Source organism: Panthera tigris, chromosome A3, assembly GCF_018350195.1.
Source record: "Panthera tigris isolate Pti1 chromosome A3, P.tigris_Pti1_mat1.1, whole genome shotgun sequence".
Taxonomy (NCBI): Eukaryota; Metazoa; Chordata; class Mammalia; order Carnivora; family Felidae; genus Panthera; species Panthera tigris.
This window is the reverse complement of record NC_056662.1, coordinates 59370090-59391385: the sequence shown is the minus strand read 5'-3', so window position 1 is coordinate 59391385 and position 21296 is coordinate 59370090. Positions and strand designations below refer to the sequence as shown.

The 21296-nt window shown below is 39.3% G+C and overlaps 1 protein-coding gene across 2 annotated transcripts in view; it reads right to left on the bottom strand.

Moving 5' to 3' along the window:
- AFF3 (AF4/FMR2 family member 3) overlaps positions 1–21296 on the bottom strand; it is a 566812-nt gene that overhangs the window by 524979 nt on the left and 20537 nt on the right. The window lies entirely within an intron of this gene.

Below are 21296 nucleotides of genomic sequence, written 5' to 3'. Positions count from 1 at the left end.
CCTCCCCGCGCCCGCCCCTCCTCCCCTCCCTCGCGGCGGCCCGGCCCGCTGCAGCCGCCGCCGCCGCCGCCGCGGAGCTCTGCGCCCGCCCGCCCGCCTCTTTCTCCTCGGGGAGGCGCGTGTGCGCGGGCGAGGCCGAGGCGCGCGCGCGCCGTGAGCCCCGCGCCGCGCCCGCCCCGCGCGCCCCTGCGCTCCCCGCGCCGCTCACCGGGGTCCCGCGGCGCTCGCAGGCCGCGCCGCCCCCTCGCCCTGCGACCCCGAGGCCCGTCTGACCCGCCGCCGCCCGGGGCCGCCCGGGGAGGTCCTGCGAGCCGGGGAGAAGGGAAAGGCGGCGGTGCCGAGCGCAGTGGGATGCTGAGCCGGGCCCGGCCTGCCGCATCTTCTGCCTCTCGCCCTTGCCCGGCCCCACCCGGCCCTGCCCGGGCAGCACGCACTTCTCTGGGGGCCCAGAATTCCCCGGACCCTGCCAGGCGCTCCCGCGGGCGGAGTGCAGGCTGCAGAACTGGAGGGCGTGCTGGGAAATTCCCTGGCCGCCCCAGGCACCGGGAGAGTTAACTGAGCTGCCTGCAGCCGCGCTGTAAACAAATCGTTTAAAATATCTGGAGTCAGTAAGTTAAGTGAAAGGGAGGAAACCTCTTCTGACAGGACCTGCAGTTTGGCCTACAGCGGGGGTCCCAGCATCCTCCAGCTGGCCGTCCCTGGAAACTAACCTTGTTTCTTTTTATTTCTTACTGGGAGAGGGGACAGGCCTCTGGGTGTAGACTGTTAACTTCTCACCCCATCTCCTGTCTGGAGAGTGGCATATTGTCAGCTGGAAGGATGACAGAGTATCCTTGTGGCTGCTAAAAATCAGGTCCTTTTTATTATGACTTCCTTGATTGTTAAGAACAGTCCTCCCCCCTTCCCTTACTTTTACAAATGTGCTGAGAAGCCCGTGCCTAGATCAGGACCATGGCCCTGTTTTTCCACCACAGCTGGCGGAAACCAGAACCCTCCCTCAGTTGCCTGACTTTCCTGTCCTCTTGGCCACAGCTCTGGGAGCCTCACTGAGGATTCCAGAGAATTCCTGGAGACAACGGTACAGAGCAGTGTGGTTATACTCCATCACTTGCACCAAACCCCCAATTCCCTGTGGTTCCGGAGGCCTTTCCCATACTCTCCCCTTTGTTCATTCTCAACAAGAAGGACCACTGGCTGGAGCCACCAGAAATCTAGACCCTTGGAGAGAAGTCACAGGATCCCTCCATCAGTCCTCCTCACCTCCCTGACCTCTGAATGAGGATTAACCAACTAAGTCTGGACAACATGTGGAAGAAGAAAAGACCAATAAGAATTCTTACCTATCTGGGTTGGATTACAAAATGTTCAGCCCCCTTGTCTTCCCCCAGCTCTGAGATAGTCCTTCCTTTATTAGCATCCACAACTAATGTGCAAAATGCAAAACAATCAAGATAGAGTGAGTATCAACATAGTTTGAGAAAATGGAATTTTTATTTTACAAGCCGACAACTCTCAGCCCCTAAAATTCCTCCCTCATTAGTTGAAGGTAGTAACATGGCTACAAAAGAACAAAGAGAATGTGAATAGGGGAGAAAGTAGTGGTGTGAAGGGCTAACTTCCCAAATCCCAATCTACAGTGCATTTGAAGAGAAGAAAAAAAAAAATCTGTCTTCCTAATATCTCCTTAGCATAAGCCTTGTTGGAAATGTTTGCTCTGGCAAAAGTGAGATGCCTGAGACATCCAGACAGCATTCCCAGGAACAAAGGAAGGGGGTGGAGGGTGGAGGAGAGTGAGAACAGCCCCTCTCTGGAAGAACTGCAAGTTCCCCTGCCTGAACAAGAAATGCATCCTGTCCCTGTGCTCAGGGCTGCAGCCTGGAAGCTTCTCCAGAAAGGAGACCTCCCACCCCTCACAGAGATCTGGCTTTCCTTCCCTTCCCACCACATCTGTTTATACAAAGAGGGGCTGCTGGAGAACAAACAGAACCATGTTTACTGGGAGTCCCATCCTGGGCTTGAAGCTTAAAGATACAGATTGGCCCTCACCACCACAGAGACTGATGATAAATAGATGGTCCCAGAAAAGGAAAGCGAGAAAGCGCTGGGGGGTATAGAGCTGGTGGAGTGGTTTACTCAAAAAAAGGCCTCTCCTCAAAAGTCACATTGTAATGGGTAGATTTATATTTGCATTTAAACACAGTGCCTCATGTTAATACATGAATGTACTTTGAGCCCAAAGCAATTTCAGTGTGGGTATTTATCTTTCTTCAGGAATAGCCCTTATTTTCTGTTTGGGGCCTGTAACATAGAGGAAGTTATGTTAATACATTTATTTCCAGTGTATATTTTTGTGTATAGTGTCCAGTTGGAGAATATGGTCTTTTTTTTTTTTTTTAATGTTTATTATTTTTGAGAGAGAGAGAGCACGAGCAGGGGAGGGGCAGAGAGAGAGGGAGACACAGAATCTGAAGCAGGCTCCAGGCTCTGAGCTGTCAGCACAGAGCCCGATGCGGGGCTCCAACTCACAAGCAGTGAGATCATGACCTGAGACGAAGTCAGACGTCCAACAGACTGAGCCATCCAGGCACCCCGAGAATATGGTCTTTTGAAGAAATCCAAATCATACCTGTAGGTAGCATTTTTACTAAGTTGTCATAGAAATAAATTAATAGCACTTGCAAGTAAGATGTAGAGCAGTTAATGAGAACCTTTATAGGGTGATCTTTTTATTATTATTTACCTGGTGGATTAAGATGTTCCCATTATCTTCTAGACTCTAGATACACATACCAAAACAAGTGCTCAATCTAGCTGTCGAAACTTTAAATCCTTAATAAGAAGCAAAAAAAAGTTTGGACTTCCTGGGATTAGAATGCCAGAACTAAAAGGGAGGTTTTGGGGTTTTTGTTTTTGTTTTGTTTTGCAAAGGAGTAAGAGACTCCCTAAATTAAAAATAAGAACTGGTGTTTCCTATAAAGCAGATGTAGCTTCCATGCATACTAAAGACCTTCAGACTTGAGGGACTCCCTCCCCCCTTCCCTGGATAGATGCAGATAACACTACAGAGAGCTGAATGAAACCACCCAGCTCTGAAGAGCCGCTGGGGGAGTTAGCTAAGGGAGGAGCTATTGGCTCCCTGAGTCAGGGTTGGCTTTTTTGTAAGCTAGATCTATGAACAGAAAGGGCTGAGAAATGAACCCTGATCAGTCTTGAGGCAGGCCTACGAGTGCACCCAGCAAGGACCCCACTCACATTCCACCAACCTAGAACTGAAAGCCTCCAAAACGGACCCAGAAGCAAATCTGTGGCGTCTAACAAAGATCTCTCTTTGGGTACAAATTGAGAGAAGAGAAACTTTGCATGGCTATGTTAATTCATGTCTGATTCTGAAGATGTGGCTATGACTCAGAAGGTCACGATTGCGAGTGGCCAGGTGGAAATTTTCCTTGTATAATCCCCACCCTTCCCCCAGAAAATTATGCCTGGCTAAAAGCCAGCCGTGCAGGTGTTCCTGTTGGAAGGTCAGGGGAGCCCCCAACCCACCTCCTGCAGCATTGCTTGTCACTGTCACTGCACCTTCTCTCCAGTTCCAGCTAGGCTGCAGACGCATCACAGTCTGCTTCTCCTTCCAGAGGCTTCTTGAGTGTAACTGTATCTAGGGATCGCAGGATAAGCCCCCTAGGCTTTCTGCTTGCAAATTACATGCTAATATGTTGAGCCCCAGGACAGCTTGGGTTTTAATCCACTAGGAGTTCTAGTGCCTTTCCCTCTGTACTGGTATCTCAGAGTGGTTCTAACCTAGGATCTGAGGTGCCTTTCTTTTTCTATTTTTCTCATCGTTCACCAGGTCCTGAGCAGATGGTGTGGCTGTGCTGGCTGTCATCACTCCTCCTATGTTTCCATGGAAACATGGGGCATAGGGACCATCTCTGCCTTGGGCTCTCTGACAGTATCCTCTGGCAGAGAACTTCAGCACTGTGGCCCCTCCCCCTTGCCTGCTCACACCCTGGAGAGTTTGAGAAGGACTTGTGGCCCTAGTAGCCAGGGTTATTTCAGAGATTATCTAAGGACATGCTTCCCACAAGTGGCTGTGAACTGGCTGCAAAATGGAGGGGGAGGGGAAGGGGTGCCAATACCCTAGTTGCGTGGCACTTGTGTTGCAATGGTGGCAATATTTGGATTATCTGTCCCCTCAGCCGGATTCTATAATGACTGATTATTGCCCACATGTCAAAAGAGAAGCTCCTAAGTTTGCATCTGCTCATCAGGCAAGAGATACTTAATGAGTATAAGTATGTTACTAACATTCTACCTCCTCCAAGTGCATTCCATATGTGTGTGTGTGTGTGTGTGTGTGTGTATACTTTTTTTTTTTTTTTTTTTTTTTTTTTACAAAACCAGGTTTTCCCTAAGGAATGTACGTACCTTCCTCAAACTTTCCAACATCCTCCTGCCTACATAATTCACTTATATAGCCACTGAGACATTAATTAGATTCAGAAGCCCATGGAAACAGCAGAGTTGGGCAGGGTCAGAGGCCAGGCAGGGCAGAGAAAAGAGCGGGGAAAATGACCCCTTGGGAGAGGGGTAAGGAAGCAGAGGGAAATTTTTCATGCCACTCAAGTACCAAACAAGACAAAGATAATTTCAAAATGTGGTCAACTACCATAACATTGTTTAGAGAATTAAAGTATTGTCCAATTAAAGAGATCTTTAAGAAAAAGCTGATTTGGTGTAAGAATTCCATGCAAACGTCTTTAGTGTTAGTTGCTTCTTATATAGTTGATACAAAAGACTAGTTAGTATGTGAAGCTGACCACGTTTTAAAAAAGAAAAGAGACAAAGCAGGCATATCTACTGAAAATTAAAATACTGGCAAAAAAGGCATAGGATAGTCATAAAAGTAGATCAGAAAAGTATTTCTTATCACAGATCATGTATTTTGTGCCATCCTGACCTACTTGGGGGATAATCCCATTATTTGTGATAGGAGAATCCCTTGGTGCTGGTAACAAGGACCAACCATCCTGACTTAAAATTAATATCCCCACTGGCTCTTTGTTGTGCTTCTGCAAGGTGTGCAATGGCCATCGTGCAAGATTCAAAGACTCTTAATCTGTTGAGAAGAGAAGATGACTAATCGTAATGATAGCAAACATTTCTATATTATAATATTTCTATATTATAACTGAGTACTGTTCTAAGTGGCAACTCCATTTATTCCTCCTAAAACCACATGAGGTGTGTTACCATTGCTTTTATTTTACAGGGGAGTAAACTTAAGAAGCAGATAAGCATCACAAACCAGAGCATAAAAGAGAGGGGATTAGATTTAAGCAGGCACAACACTATACCACTATACTATACTAACTTCTATAGTATACACTAACTTCTATACTTACATACTTATATATACTTATATACTAACTTCTATAGTATACACTATACTAACTTCTGCCTTAATTGTCTATAGCATTGAAGTATTCCCATGCCTGTAGGTGCTTAAATAATAAATGTAATACAAATCTACTCAGAAGGTGAGAGCACTCTACCTCTCCCCATGCAATATTCCTTCCCCTAGTTTTTGACCTCTGAGTTCTGCCGTACCACACCTGGAGTAAGACACGCATCCTCTCAAGTCTCAGTGCCCTCCTTTGCCACGTGAGAGGCTGAGTTGGACATTTTTTGTCTTTGTCATTTTTTGTCTCTGACAGCTCTAAAATGTTAGAATTCTGTTTTCAGTGGTTCCTCCTGAGCACTGTCAGACAGGAATCCCTGGAGTACATCAGGAAAGCCATAAATCTTTTTTGTTTAAAGGTAGGACCTCCTCCTTGGCTTAAACAAATCTCAAGGTGTTGGTCTGTTCCAAACAGGAGTGCTTGCTGTTCTGTTAACAGACAGCAAGACCAGCATGTCCAAGAGGAAGAGACTTGGTTTAGGTCTGGGGGGAAATGTGAGAAAGAACTCATAACATGACTTTAGGTGCCAGACTCTTTTCTCTATAGCACCAGAAAGTATTCAAGCATGGGGCTGATTGTCCCCATGAAGACCCTGGAGGACACTGAGGTTGCAAATGGACCAACTATGGCTCACAGCCTGAAGACAGAAAAATTTCAAAATTATGTGTTGATAGGTTAAATATTGACATGCGCAAAGGGCAGCAGTATAAGATCCTCACAAGGTCTTTCAGGTAGTGGCATCTCCAGTAGCTCAAAAGTCTAGCAAACGTCCTCCATCCAGAAAAAAACGAAATAGAGAGCAGAATCTACCTCATCAGGATACAGACAATGGTTGCCTCTCCAGTATGTGTCCTCCTCTTATTTACTAACAAAACCTAAGTTTGGTTTGGGGAAGTACTAAGCCCAACTGAAAGAACTATATTTTCTTGGCTCTACTACAGCAAGAACTAAGCATATAACAGTTTGGGCCAATGAGACATAAGTTCAAGTTCACTGGAATTTCTTAGAAAGTTTTGCTTTCCTAAAATAGGCACCATTTCTTCCTCTAGGTCACTTGCTTCTTGTCTAGAATGTACTTGAAGGCCTGAGGCGGAACAGCCATCCTGAACATAAAGGGCAACAACCACAAACTAGAGTTGGCAGATCTGAAGTTAAAAGGAGGTTACACCCTTGATGGTTTCTTCACACAGTTATACCATCTTTGAACCACCTACCTGTCTCTGGACTTTTGGGGACAAAGTAAGACTCTCTGGCTGAGCCACTGTAGTCATTTCATTTTATCATTATAGCTAACCGATGGAGAAGTCATGGTCTCTCCAGTGTGCCCAACACTCTGCCCATAAATTCAGGTCTTCCAGATGTCTCATACTATGTGCCTCAGCAGGGACAGCACTGCAAGAGGATGAACTGCAATTTGGAGAAGGCTACATGTGCCTTCTTAAGTATAATCTTGCCAGAATCTTCTGGGTTCACTCCAAGTGTAAGAAACTATGCTCAATTGTCTGAAGATCGATTAATCTGGCTTCAGCATTTTTTTAATATTCCATATTAATGATTGTTTCTTTATTTTCATGTTATTTATTAACTTAGTTAAGTTACTGTTACATCCTCACAGGGATACTAGAAAATCTCATTTCTGGAAAACAGTGTATGAATAATAATACTCAGCCTTTCTTGTGTCCTTGTCACATACATAAAAATATGCATGCTTCAGAGTCAGTCATTGTTTCTACCAATAAACTAATTACCACTGTATGAAGCTGATTTACTTCAGAAGGAGTTTAGCAAAACAACTAATTAAGTACAGTATTTTGAAATATAAACTGCATTACAAGGTTACAACCCCATAATAAAATTGCAGAAGCTTGAAATTTGGAAGAAACCATAGAGGCTCTCTCTAGCCAACCTTCTACCCCGTGCAGGAATTCCTTCCAGATCAGCCCTGGTATGTTCAGCCTACACATGAACATTTCTAATGATAGGTAACTCACTCTCTTGAAAGGCTTTCTATTCCATTTTAAAAGAGCTCAGCTCTGACGGGAGCAACATTCTTCCTTATATTTATGAATCCCAAATTGATTTCCCCGTAACTTTCTAGCACATTACTAACTTGCAGTAAGTACTCAATTAGAGCTCAGATTCACTGAATTCCTTCTCTTTGTGCTCCATATGCTGAGACTTGCAGGCTCACATAATTTTTTTGGCACCTTTGCAACAGGGAGTTCCCTATCCAGTTGGGAATACTGTACAGAGAAGGAGAGCCAGTCTCTTAAAAGCAGCACGTGGACAGGGGAATGAGAAAAACCCCACCTTCTTCCAACCAATCATCGGTTTCCTGGAAAAAGGGAGCTTCAAAAAGAACTTGAACTGGCCACAAGAAGGAAAATGCCTGTCACAAGACAGGGGGGCAGGAAACTCCTCAAAAGAAAGATACCTCCCTGCTGGGTCTCAAAGAAGAAGTTGCACTTTGGGAGGTAGAAAATGGGAGCCCAAGATCATAGGAGGAAGATGACAGTGAGGACAGGAAGGAGCCCTGATTAAAGCTATGAGTCTAAGGGTCAGGCTCACCCTTAAATAAAGACAGCAGCTCCTTCAAGGGATGGTTCCCACTGCTTTTCCAAAGCTCCAACTCTTCCTGTGATGCTTATTATAATTCTATATACTTAGCACAGACAGTTACATTTTTATGAATGTAGCATTACTTTCTGTCACTCTCTAGACAACGATATGAGGTTTATTGCAACATAAAGGGAGATTCATCCTCTTGGTCCTGAGTGAGCGTCAGCCCAGATCCCCATGCTGTCATCCCCATCATCCTCCTCTAAAGAATACAACCCCAAGTCAAGGATGAAGTCACTGGGGATACTTACCCAAGCCCAGGCCTTGGGCTCAGGCTCCATGGTCACATAAGTCCTTTCAGATATTTATTTACTGAACAAAATTATTGAATACCTAGTACATGCCAATCAGTGGGTTAAGAAATAAGAAAAGAGGGGGAGAAGTTAAAAAAAAGTTGCAAAGCCCACAGTCTAGACAATAATGCACATACACCTTCATTCACTTACTCATTCTTGAACAAATATTTATTGAGCCAGTTACGTGCTCAGAACTATGCTAGGCACTCAGGTTGCCACCCTAAGTGAAACAGACATGGTCTCACTGATTATCTTATAACATTGATTAGTGCTATGATGAGAGAAGTTTAGGTACTCAGGAAGAACTTTCTAGAAAGAATGACTGAGTTGTATTCCAAGTCCTGAATGGGCTTCTCCAGAATAAGGTGGGTGGGAAAGGATGAAAGAGAAGAACCTCTGTATGCCATTCTGTGTTACCTGCTATGACAGAGGTGTGTCTTCAAAGCTATCAGAACAAGAGCAGATGAGTGACAACTTCTGCCTGAGGCGCTCTTAACGGGCTTAATACAGAAAAGAACATGTAGGTTGGATCTAAAAGAATGAAAGCCAAAGTAGGGTAGGTGGTAGTGATGGAAGAGCATTCCAGGCAGAAGGAAAAGCACACAACTGAGCACAAAGACAAAAAGCATGTCATTTTCCAATGACAGAGAAGGTTCTGTGTGGTCAAAGCCTTGCCTTGGGATGGGGGGGTTCTGGCAATCAGTGGGTCATGTTCATTTGGGAGCAGAAGCAGAATGAAGGGAGAAGGGAAAAGGGAAAAGGAGGCAAGGACAGGGCAAGAGACTGGAGCCAGGTGGTAAAAAAAAAAAAAAAAAAAAAAAACAACCTGTTTTGCCGTTGTGAAAACATCTTAAGTGAGCAGGAAACGAACATCAGAGATTCAGTAAAGCAGCAAGTGAACAGCAGCTGCCAAACCCAGGGGGACAACTAAGAGCTGAAAAGAGGAAATGGTTTCTGAGAAACCAGAGAAAGTATTTCACAAAGCACTCAGCCCAGAGGTTTTTCTTTTTTGTTGTTGTAAAATCAAGCAACACTATAAACCCTTTCCCTCAGCACAGGGCTGACCACATCATTTGCAGAGCCCAGAGCAAAATGAAAATGTTGAGCCCCTTGTGCATAAATTAGTAAGAATTTCAAATAATGACAAGCACAGGACCCTTCTCAGTGTGGGGTCCTGTGTGGCTGTCTGGGTCACATTCACGAAGCTGGGGCTGCCAAAGTACTTTTATGCTATGAGGCACCTTTTCACTAATTGGGTAGGTGGATGCTGGCTCCTTGAGGCCTGTTGCAAGACTGGCTGAGCAGCACATCTAGAGCCCAGCATTTGCACTCATTCAGTCTGCACCGTGTTAGTCTCCAGCACTTGAGTTCATTCCAAAATGAAAAGGTTCTTTTTCTTTTTGTCCTGATAGTATTGAAAATATACACAAAAGAAGATAATGCAAGCCATGCACAGCTGTATGTGGCAGGGGAAAACATTAAACTAGAAGTACTTTCATTCTTTCTCTCCCCTTTATAACAGTAAGTCCTCAAAAAAACTTTTGTTTGCTAAGCTAGGTGATGATAGAGATGTAGGAGAAGGAAACAGGGAAGGGGAAAATTTTTATGCAAAATAAAACAAAAAATAACAGGAGTACAGGAAGAAAAGAATAACTCAGCTAGAAGAGAAAGGGAAAGGAGTAGAAATTTGGGGAAAGAGAAATATCTAAATGGGATTTCAGAAAGTTTTGGAATATGATGTAATTGCATTCTCCAGCATCCTAATGAGCCTTAAATAAGTAAAAAAAAAAACAAAAGCAAAAACTGCATTGTTCATTGAAATTTAGGAGAGAGAGAGAGAGAGAGGTGTGAGTGTGTGTGTGTGTGTGTGTGTGTGTGTGTGTGTGTATGTGTTGGGGGAGGTGGTTTTCACACAGCTGCAGATTAGAATTATCTGGGGGGAAAATTCCAATGGCCTGTCCCATCCCAAGACAGTGTGAAGATTAACTGGTGTGAAGTAGTCGGGAGAGTCCCTGACTTAGGGGAAGCTATCACACAACTGGTCAGGATAAGGTGTCTCTTTTGGCTCTAGTCCAGGTCTTTTTCTCTAGCGACCCTCTCATTTCCATTGGTCCATTTGTCTTTCCTTGGGTCAGATCCGCACTTTAACTACTATTGCTTTATAAAAGACTCTGATGGGGGCGCCTGGGTGGCGCAGTCGATTAAGCGTCCGACTTCAGCCAGGTCACGATCTCGCGGTCCGTGAGTTCGAGCCCCGCATCAGGCTCTGGGCTGATGGCTCGGAGCCTGGAGCCTGTTTCCGACTCTGTGTCTCCCTCTCTCTCTGCCCCTCCCCTGTTCATGCTCTGTCTCTCTCTGTCCCAAAAATAAATAAAAAACGTTGGAAAAAAAAATTTAAAAAAAAAAAAAAAAGACTCTGATGGCTGATAGAGCCAGTTACTCCCACCTTGTTCTTCTTTAGGATAATCTTCAGGGTGTGTGGTTGGCATAGTTGGAAGAGCATGAAGCTCTTGATCTTGGGGTCATGAGTTTGAGCCCCACACTGGGTGTAGAGATTACCTAAATAAATAAAAACTTAAAAAAGATAATCTTCTATTCCTAGCCCTTTGTTTTTCAGTAATATTTTGGAATCAGCTTGTCAGGTTACACACAAACACACACACACACACATTCACACTCACCCACAGAAAAAAAACATACTAGCATTTTGACAGAAATACTTTTGAATATGTAGATAAGTTTGGGGAGAACTAATATTCCAACAATGATTCATCTTCTATATCTGAACATGCTATGTCCCTCTGTTTATTTAGATTTCCCTTTACTTACATTAATTTTTCACATCCTTCTGTAGAGATCATGCATATCACTTGTTAGGCTTTTATTTTCTCTAAATGTCTGGTTAAGCTAATTTATTCACTCTAATAATTTTTCTGTAGTTTTATTATTTCCAATGTAGTTTTATTATTTCAAATGTACACAATAATTCAACAATATCATCATGTGAATGATGGTTGTTTTCTTCCCCTGTCTGCAATCCTGACACCTTAACTTATCAGCTAGAACTTTACATACAATGTTGAGTAGAAGAAGTAATGATGGGCACTCTTGTCCTATTCTGGTTTCAAAACTCAGGATTCTTTGTAGACCTTTCATTAGATTAAGGAATTTGCTTTCTGCTCCTAATTAGTTAACTTCATAGATACTTTTTGTTTATTTGTTTATTGAAATCATGAATTGATGCTGCATTTTATTTTTGTAAGTTTATTTATTTTGAGAAAGAGAGAGAGAGAGAGAATATGGGAGGAGCAGAGAAAGAGGAGTAGAGAGAGAATCCCAAGCAGGTTCTGCATTGTCAGTGCCCACCCCGAAGCAGGGCTTGAACTCATGAACCGTGAGATCATGACCTGAGCAGAAAACAAGAGTTGGATGCTTAATTAATTGAACCACCCAGGCACCCCTAATTGTTCATGTTTTCTAATTACGTTGTTCAAAGCTATTTATCCTTACTGATATTTTGTCTGTTTTCATTTCTAAGAGACATGTTAACATTTTCCACTATAATTAGGAATTTATGTATTCTTCTAATCCCATTTTGCGCTATATATTTTGAGGTCATGTTATTAGGTACGTAAAAATTTAGAATAGTTATATTATACTGGTAAATGAACCTTGTTAAAAAGATGGCATGTTCCCCTTAATCTCTAATGATGATTTTTGCTTTTAAATCTACTTTGCCTAATATAAATATAACTGCATTTAGTTTCCGTGAGTTAGTGTTTCTATAGAAAAAATATTTTTCCACTCTACCATTTTTAATCTTTCTTTATGTTTTAGATGAATCTCTTGTAAATAGCACATAGCTGTTTTTTTGTTGTGTTTTGTTTTCAGCACAGTTTGACAAAATTTGATTTTTTGGGTTTTTAATACATTTACATTTAATATAATTACATTTGTATTGAAGTTTAAATCTATCTGGCAAGAAGCTTTCTAATTGTTTTGATTGTTCTGTTTCTTTTACTTTTTTGTATTATCTTCATTTGAATTATCTGAATACATTTTTATTATTCTTTTTTCTTCTCTATTAATTTAGAAGTTATGTTTTTCTTTTTTTAGTATTCTTTAATGCTTGCATTTGATAGCAAAATATGCATCTTTGATTTATTAAAGTCTAATATTTGTTTTTATCTTCATCCATGAAAATACAAGTATCCATGAAAATACACTTTAAGTCTATTTAGCCCTCTCCTAACTTTTGTAACATTGTTATCATATATTTAGTTCTGTTTTACATACTCCAAAACATTATTATCTTAACACTGAATTTTTATTAGCATTATGCTTGTCCTTCATTCCTTCTTGCACCTAATGATCCATTTAGGATCATTTTCTTGTTTAAAGAATATCCCTTAGTCTTTATTGTGTTTCTACCAGTGATAAATGCTCTCAGTTTATTTTGTCTGAAAATATCTATTCTACCTATATTATAATTATTATTATTATTTTGAGTTTTTCAACTTCGCTGAGGTTTAATTGACAAAAAATTTTAAGATATTTCAAGTGTACAACATGATGACGTGATATACATACACATTGTTAAAGAATTTCCCCCATTGAGTTAATTAACATATCTATCATCGCACATATTTACCTTTTTGTGTGTGCCTATGAGAATGTCTAAAATCTACTCTCAGCAAATATCAACTATATATCAGTGTTATCAACAATATTTACCATGTTATACATCAAATCATCTGACCTTATTCCTCTTATAACTGAAAGTTTGTATGCTTTTACCAAACTCCTCCTCTTTCCCCTACTTCCTAAACCCAGGGAACTACTTTTCTATTACCCATTTCTATGGAGTTTTTTGTTTATTTTCTACATATAAGTGACATCAAGCACTATTTGTCTTTATCTTATTTCACTTAGCATATGCCTTTCATGTTTACCTATTTTACTACAAATGACAGAATTTCCTTCTTTTTTTAGTATTTATTTTTGAGAGAGAGAGAGTGAGCAGGGGAGGGGCAGAGTGAGGGAGAGAGAATCCAAGCAGACTCTGTGCTGTCAGTGCAGGGCATGAACTCATGAACTGAGATCATAATCTGAGTTGAAATCAAGAATTGGACACTTAACTGACTGAGCCACCCAGTCAGGCACCCTGAATTTCCTTCTTTTTTAAGTCTGAATAATATTCCATTGTATGCATATATCACATTTTCTTGATCCATTCATCTTTTGGTAGACATGATTGTTTTCATACCTTGGCTGTTGTGAATAATATGGGAATACAGATATCTCTTTGAGATAATGGTTTCATTTCCTTTGGATATATAGCCAGAAATGGGATTGCTGGATCATATGGTAGTTCTACTTTTAATTTCTGAAGACCTCCATACTCTTTTCCATAATGGATAATACCAGTTTATATTCCCACCAACAGCTTATAGGATCCCTATTCTACCTATCTTTACGAGCATTTGTTATCTCTTGTCTTTTTGATAACAGCCATCCTATGGAGTTGTATGAGTTCTTTCTCTTTTTTTGGATATGCTCTTATTGGAAATATGGTTTGCAAATATTTTCTTACCTTTGAAATATTGCCTTTCCGTTTTGATGATAGGTTTCTTTGTTGAGCAAAAGCTTTTTAGTTTGATGTGGTCCCACTTGTTCATTTTTGCTTTTGTTGCTTTTGCTTTTGGTGCCAAATCCAAAAAATCATTGTCAAAAAGTGCACTCTCTATGTTTTATTCTAGGAGTTCTACAGTTTCAGATCTTATGTTCATGTTTTTAATAAATTTTGAGCTGATTTTTGCATATGGTGTAAGATAAGGGTCCAGTTTCATTCTTTTGAAATGGCTATCCAGTTTTCCCAATACCATTTATTAAAGAGACTTATCTTTTCCCCATTATATATTCTTGGCTCTTTTGTCAAAAATTAAATGACTACATGCGTGGGTTTATTTCTGGGCTCTCTATTCTACTCTATTGATCTATGTGTCTGTGTTTATACCAATACCATTGTTTTGATAACTAAAACTTTGAAATATAGTTGAAATCAGCAAGTGTGATGCTTCTAACTTTGTTCTTTCTCAAGATTGCTCTGGCTATTTGGGGTCTTTTGTGGTTACATACAAATTTTAGGACTGTTTTTTCTATGTCTATGAAAAATATCATTGGAATTCTTATAGATATTGTGTTGAATCTACAGAACCCTTTAAATACTATGAACATTTTAACAGTATTAATTCTGCCAGTCCATGAGCACAAAATCTTTTCACTTATTAGTGTCTACTTCAATTTATCTCATCAGTGTTATGTGCTTTTTCAGTGTACAGATTTTTCATCTCTTTGGTTAAATTTATTCACAAGTATTGCAGTCTTTTTTTTTTATATAAAATCTAAGAAGATTAGTTAATGAAGGTTATGGAACACAACAAAATTATTAAAGAAACTCCCAACAAAACTATGATAAACTATATACTGGTGTTCCTAATAATTCTCTAAAGCATACACAGATACTAATTACCAATCATTGACTAACTTGTAATCTTTCCACATTAGCATCATTTATTTTTCATACTTCAGTCACTAAACAAATATTTATTAAGTGCCTACAATGTGATATTTTATTCTTTTGATGCTACTGTAAATAGGATTGCTTTCTTTTTTAAATGTTTTTATTTATTTTTTAGAAAGAGAGAGACAGAGTGCAAGCAGGGAAGGGCAGAGAGAGGGAAACACAGAATCTGAAGCAGGCTCCAGGATCTGAGTTGTCAGCACAGAGCCTGATGTGGGGCTCAAACCCATGAACCATGAGATCATGACCTGAGCCGAAGTTGGACACTTAACCAACTGAGCCACCCAGGCAGTCCAGAATTGTTTTCTTAATCTCTCTATCTGATAGACTATTGTAAGTGTACAGAAACATAACTGATTTTGTATGTTAATTTTGTATCCTGCAACTTTACTAAATTCATTATTAGTTATAACAGTTTTTTGGTGGAGTCTTTAAGATTTTCTACATATAAGATCATGTCATCTGCAAACAGAAATGATTTTACATCTTTTTTAATTTGTATGCCTTTCTTTCTTTTTCTTGCCTAACTGTTGTGGCCAGCACTTCTAGAAAAGTGGTGAGAGTGGGCATCCTTGTCTTCTTCTTGATGTTAAAGGAAAAACTTTCAGCATTTCACCATTGTGATGCTATGGGCTTCTCATATATGGCCTTGATTATTTTGAGGTACATTCCCACTATAACCAGTTTGTTGAGAGTTTTTATCATGAAAAGATGTTGGATTTTGTCAAATGATTTTTTTACATCTATTGGGATAATGATATGATTTTTATCCTTCATGTTATTAATATGGTTATCACACTGATTTGTGACTTGCATCCTGGGAATAAATTCTCACTTGACCATGGTATGATCTTGTTAGTGTGCCTGCATTTGGTTTGCTAACACTTTGTTGAGAATTTTTGAATCTGTGCTCATCAGGGATATTGGTCTATAATTTTCTTGTAGTGTCCTCGTCTGGCTTTGGTATCAGCATAATGCTGGCCTCATAAAATGAGTTTAAAAGTGTTCCTTCCTCTTCTATTTTTTGGAAGAATTTGAGAAGGATTGGTATTAAATCTTCAAGTGTTTGGTATAATCCACCAGTGAAGACTGAGCTAGTTTTTCTTCGTTGGGAGATTTTTGATTACTAGTAATTCGTCTATTCAGATTTCTGTTTATTCATGATTCAATCTTGTTAGGTTGTACATTTCTAGGAATTTGTACATTTCTTCAACGTTATCTAATTTGTTGGCATATAATTGTACATATGTCTCTTACAATCATTTGTATTAAATGGTATTCATTATAATGTTTCCGGTTTCCTTTATAGTTTATTTGAGTCCTCTCTCTTTTTCTTGGTAAGTCTAGCTAAAGGTTTGTCTGTTTTGCTTATCTTTTAAAAAAACACAGTTCTTACTTTCGTCATTCTTTTCTATTCTCTTTTTGGTCTCCATCATTTATTGCCATTCTTTGTTATTTCTGTCATTCTACTGACTTTGGGTTCTATTTGTTTTCCTTTTACTAGTTCCTTGTGGTATAAAGTTAGGTTGTTTATTTGAGATCTTTCATCTTCTCAATGTATTTTTCTCAATTGCTGCATCTCATCAGTTTTGGTATGTTGTATTTCAATTTTATTTGCCTCAAGATATCTTTTAATTTCCCTTTTTATTTCTTCTTTGACCCACTGGTTGTTTTGTAGCATGTGTTACTCTCCACATATATGTGAATTTTCCAGCTTTCTTCTTGTTTTGATTGATTTCTAGTTTCATACCATTGGGGTTGGAAAAGATCCTTGGTACTTCCAATCTCCTTAAATTTATTTAAGACTTGTTTTGTGGCTTCACAATTGATCTATCCTGGGGAATGTTCCAAGTGTACTTGAGAAAAATATATATTCTGTTGCTGTTTGATAAAATGTTCTATAAATGTCTGTTAGGTCCACCCGATCCAATGTGTAGCTTCAGTCAGATTTTTCCATATTGATTTTCTGTCCCGATGATTTATCCATTGTTGAAAGAGTAGTATTGAAGTCTTGTGCTATTATTGTATTGTCTTTCCTCCTTTAAAATCTACCAATATTTGTTTTATATACTTAGATGTTTCTATGTTGGGTACATAAATATTCACTGTTACATCATCCTGATGAGTCAACCCCTCTATCATTATATAACGATCTTCCTTGTCTCTTGTCACTTTTTGGCTTAAAGTCTATTGTGTCTGACATAAGTATAGCTATCCCTATTTTCTTTTTATTATTATTTGCATGGAATACCTTTCCTCATACCTTTATTTCAGTTCATTTAGTCCTTAAAGCTAAAGTAAGCCTCTAATAGATAGCATATAGCTGGGTCTTTTTTTGTAAATCCATTCGGCCACTGTATATCTTTTTTTCCCACTCTACATCTTTTGACTGAAGAATTTAGTTCATTTACATTTGAAGTAATTGTTGATAAGTTTGGACTTACTCTTGCCTTTTATTATTTTCTGGTTTCAAAATGTCTGTTCCTTTATTCCTTTCTTGCTCTCCATCTTTGTGACTCAATGATTTTCTGTAGTGCTATGCTTTGACTCCTTTCTCTTTATGTTTTGTGAATGTACACAAAACAAGCTTTTGCTTTGAGGTTACCATGATGCTCACATAAAACATATTTATGCAGTCTACTTTAAGCTGATAATAGCTTCACTTTGAATGCAAACAAAAGCTCTACATTTTCAACCTCTCCTCCCCCTCATTTTACATATTTGATAACACAATTTGTATCTTTTTACATTGTATATCCATTAATAAATTACTGTAGTTACAGGTATCTTTAATACTTTTGCATTTTAATCTTCAGAGTAGAGTTATAAGTGATTTACCCACCACCATTACAACATTAGAGTACTCTCAATTTAACTGTATGTTTCTTTACTAGTGAGTTTTATACTTTCTTAAGTTTTTCTGTTACTATTTAGTGCCCTTCCATTTCAGCTTCAAGAACTCCATTGAACATTTCTTGTAGTACCAATCTAGTGATGGTGAACTCCTTCAGCTTCTGTTTGCCTGAAAAAACTCTTTATCTCTCCTTTAATTCTGAGGAACAACTTTGCTGGGTAGAGTATTTTTGGTTGACAGTGTTTTCCTTTCAGCACTTGAATATATCCTCCTACTTCCATCTGGCCTCCAGGATTTCTGCTGAAAAATCTGCTTATAGTTTTATGGGGGTTCCCTTGTATGTAACAAGTTGTTTTTTCTTACTGTTTTTAAGATGTTCTCCTTATCTCTAACTTTTGCCACTTTATTTATAATGTGTTAGTGAAAAAAGATTTTTGTAATTCATTTTGTTTTATACTGCTTAGGTTTCCTTTATCCGGATATCTGTTTCTTTCCTCAGGCTGGGAAAGTTTTCAGCCATTATTTCTTTGACTAAACTTCCTGATCCATTCTCTTTCTGCCCTTCTTCTGAAACCTCTATAATGTGTATATATATTTTTCATGGTTTCCTATGCATCCTTTAAGCTATCTTCAATACTTTTCATTCTTTTTTCATTTTGGTCTTTTGAATTCTACTGTCTGTTTTCATGCTCTCTTATCTTTTCTTCTACATAATCTTGTTTGTTGTTGAACTCCTTTATTGATTTTTTCAGCTCAGTTATTGTATTCTTTAGCAATGTGATTTCTGTTTGGTAATTGTTTATATTTTCTGTTTCTTTGTTGAAATTCTCACTTTGTTCATACATTGTTTTCCTGACCTCAGACAGTATCTTTTACTATTACTTTCAACTCTCTGTTGGGTAAATCACTTATCTCCACTTCAGTAAATCTACTTCTGGGGATTTGCTTAGAGTCTTAAAAAGTTGGGGTACTAAAAGTAGGGTTCAAACCTTCACTCCTTACCTTCATCTTTTGTTTGAAGAACTTTCCTCTATTAATTTTTCTTGATCTTTTATGTTGGTTTTGGTCATTAGATAAAACCATCTCTCCCAGCCTTGACAGAGTAGTCTTTTTAGAAGATCAAACTTGTCAATCAGCCTGGCCTGAGCTCCTGGTTGATTTTCAAACCTTTGTAATCATCCAAGATGCTTTCTATATTCTAAGTGATTCTCTGTATTTGAGGGTGTACCAAGACCTGTCAGTGCATTAAAGGAAGAATTGTATTCAGCACCTAGATGCAGTATAATTGGATGCCAGGCCCTCAAACAGCATCTGGAATGGTGCTTCTATCAGCCACTTTTGCACAGGGCCCAGGTATATAACTGCAGTGGGGTTTCTTTGAGGCTTGTGAATGGAAGCCTAGTTGCCTATCAAAGCTGGGTGATCTGGGGAGTCATCCCTTAGGTAGCAGTGCAAAAGCTGGATGCAAATGTGAGTGTAAACTCCTTCCAGGGAGATATTGGCAAGTTGGAGCATACTAGAAAGACAGAGCAAAAGGGACATGTCTGCTGGTTCCTCTAGTTTCAAGAACAGATCACAACCAGCCTCAAGTTGTATGCTGAATTAGAAATATGATCCTGAGTCAACAGCTTTCAAAGTTTGCATATAGACCCCTTCAGAGAGACTGGAAGATGGATGATTTTTCCTGCTCCTTCTGTACTGAGTCTGAGGGGGATAGCACAGTAAGTGCTTGCATGCCCATTAATAACTGCTTCTTTGTTTGCTACTGTCTTGTGGGTATCTTGAACACAAGGCCCATTGGTTTTCAGATCTAGGTGCTTTGTGGGTCCATCCTTCAAGTGGGAGTCTTAAAAAGTTGGGGTGCTAAAAGTAGGGTTCAAACCTTCACTCCTCAGGAAGAATCTGGGAATTTGGAGTTCCCTCCCAACTATATGATGCTGTGTCAGGGGTGGGGTTTATGGCAAGAGTGTGTCTCGGCATTTCCTACCATTCCAATGCGAGTATTTTCTCATTTGTCCGATGTATAGGAGGTTCTCAGATAGTTTCTGTATTTCTTTGAGAGGTAACTTCTGTGTATAACTGTACATTTGGTGGTGCCATGGGAAGAGGGAAGCAGCCTTCGATGTATCCATCATTATCTACCTCTCGATTTTACTTTTATAATTAAAGGATATTTTTGCTAAGTTTAAAATTCCAGGTTGACAGGGAATTTTCCCCAGCAATTTAAAGATATTATATCACTGTCTTCTGGCTTCTGTCATATCTATTAAAAAGTCGGTTGTCAGTTATATTGTCGCTCCTGTGTAGGTAAAGTCTTTTTCCTCTGGCTGCTTTTAAGATTTTCTTTTCAGTTTTCAGCTTTCAGAGGTTTTACTATCATGCGCATAGATGTAGTTTTTTCTTTATCCTACTTGAGGTCCATAGGGCTTCTTATCTGAGTTTGATATCTTTCACCAGTTTTGGTAAGTTCTTAGCCATTATCTCCTTAGTTACTGAGTTTGACTCATTCTCTGTTTCCTCTCCAGAGACTCCAATTTTTACACGTTAGAATTTCTGTCTTTTACTCCATCTTTTGAAAGTTTAATTCTCTTGCCTTTCTAAGGCTTCTTTCTGAATATTTTCTTCTAATAGATCTTCCAGTTAACTAATTCTTTCTTGAGCTGTATGTAAACCACTATAAAACCCATTCACTGAGTTCTTAATTTGGAGTATCACTTTTTTTATTATAGAATTCCCATTTGATTCCATTTTATAGTTTCTCACCTTCTGCTAAAATTCTCAGTCTTATCTTTTTTTTCAATTTAGATGCTGTAAACATAGTTATCTTAAAATTTGTGTCTCATGACTCCTTTATCTGGAGCCCTTATGAGTGTATTTACATGGTGTATTTTTTCTACTGAAAACACTTCATTCATATTGTCTTACCTTCTTACATCCAGTTATTCTCTTAAATTATATGGTGGACATTGCATTTTCAAAATGATTTTCAGAAATAATTTGAGGATTACAATAATGTTATCTTTCTCCAGAGAAAGATATCCATTTCTGCCAGGTTCATAGAAGCATTAGCAATTAAGGAATATCTTTGTATAGTTTCATGAGTTGAGGGGAATTTATTTTGAAGATCCTTTAGGGGCATGTCTACTTTCAAGTCTCCATTTCTTTTAGGGTACACTCTTCATGATTCCAATCCAAATGATGGGAATTTGCTATGCTGTTTTTTCTTGTGGATACTAACTTCATTATTACCACTTGAGCCCCAGAAGGCTGTCAACATCTTGTGTTAGCCTCTCAATGATTGCCTCCAAAATTGAATTTGGCCTCCAGGGAAAAGTGACCCTAAACACCACACTCACTTTCTTTAATCTCTTTTTTCTTCTGGAGGTTGGCTCTGCAATTGTTCACTCAATTTGTATATCTCTAACGCCTTTATATCATAATTATTTTAAAACTTTTTTGATAAATTGAATAGATGTGTATGTGCT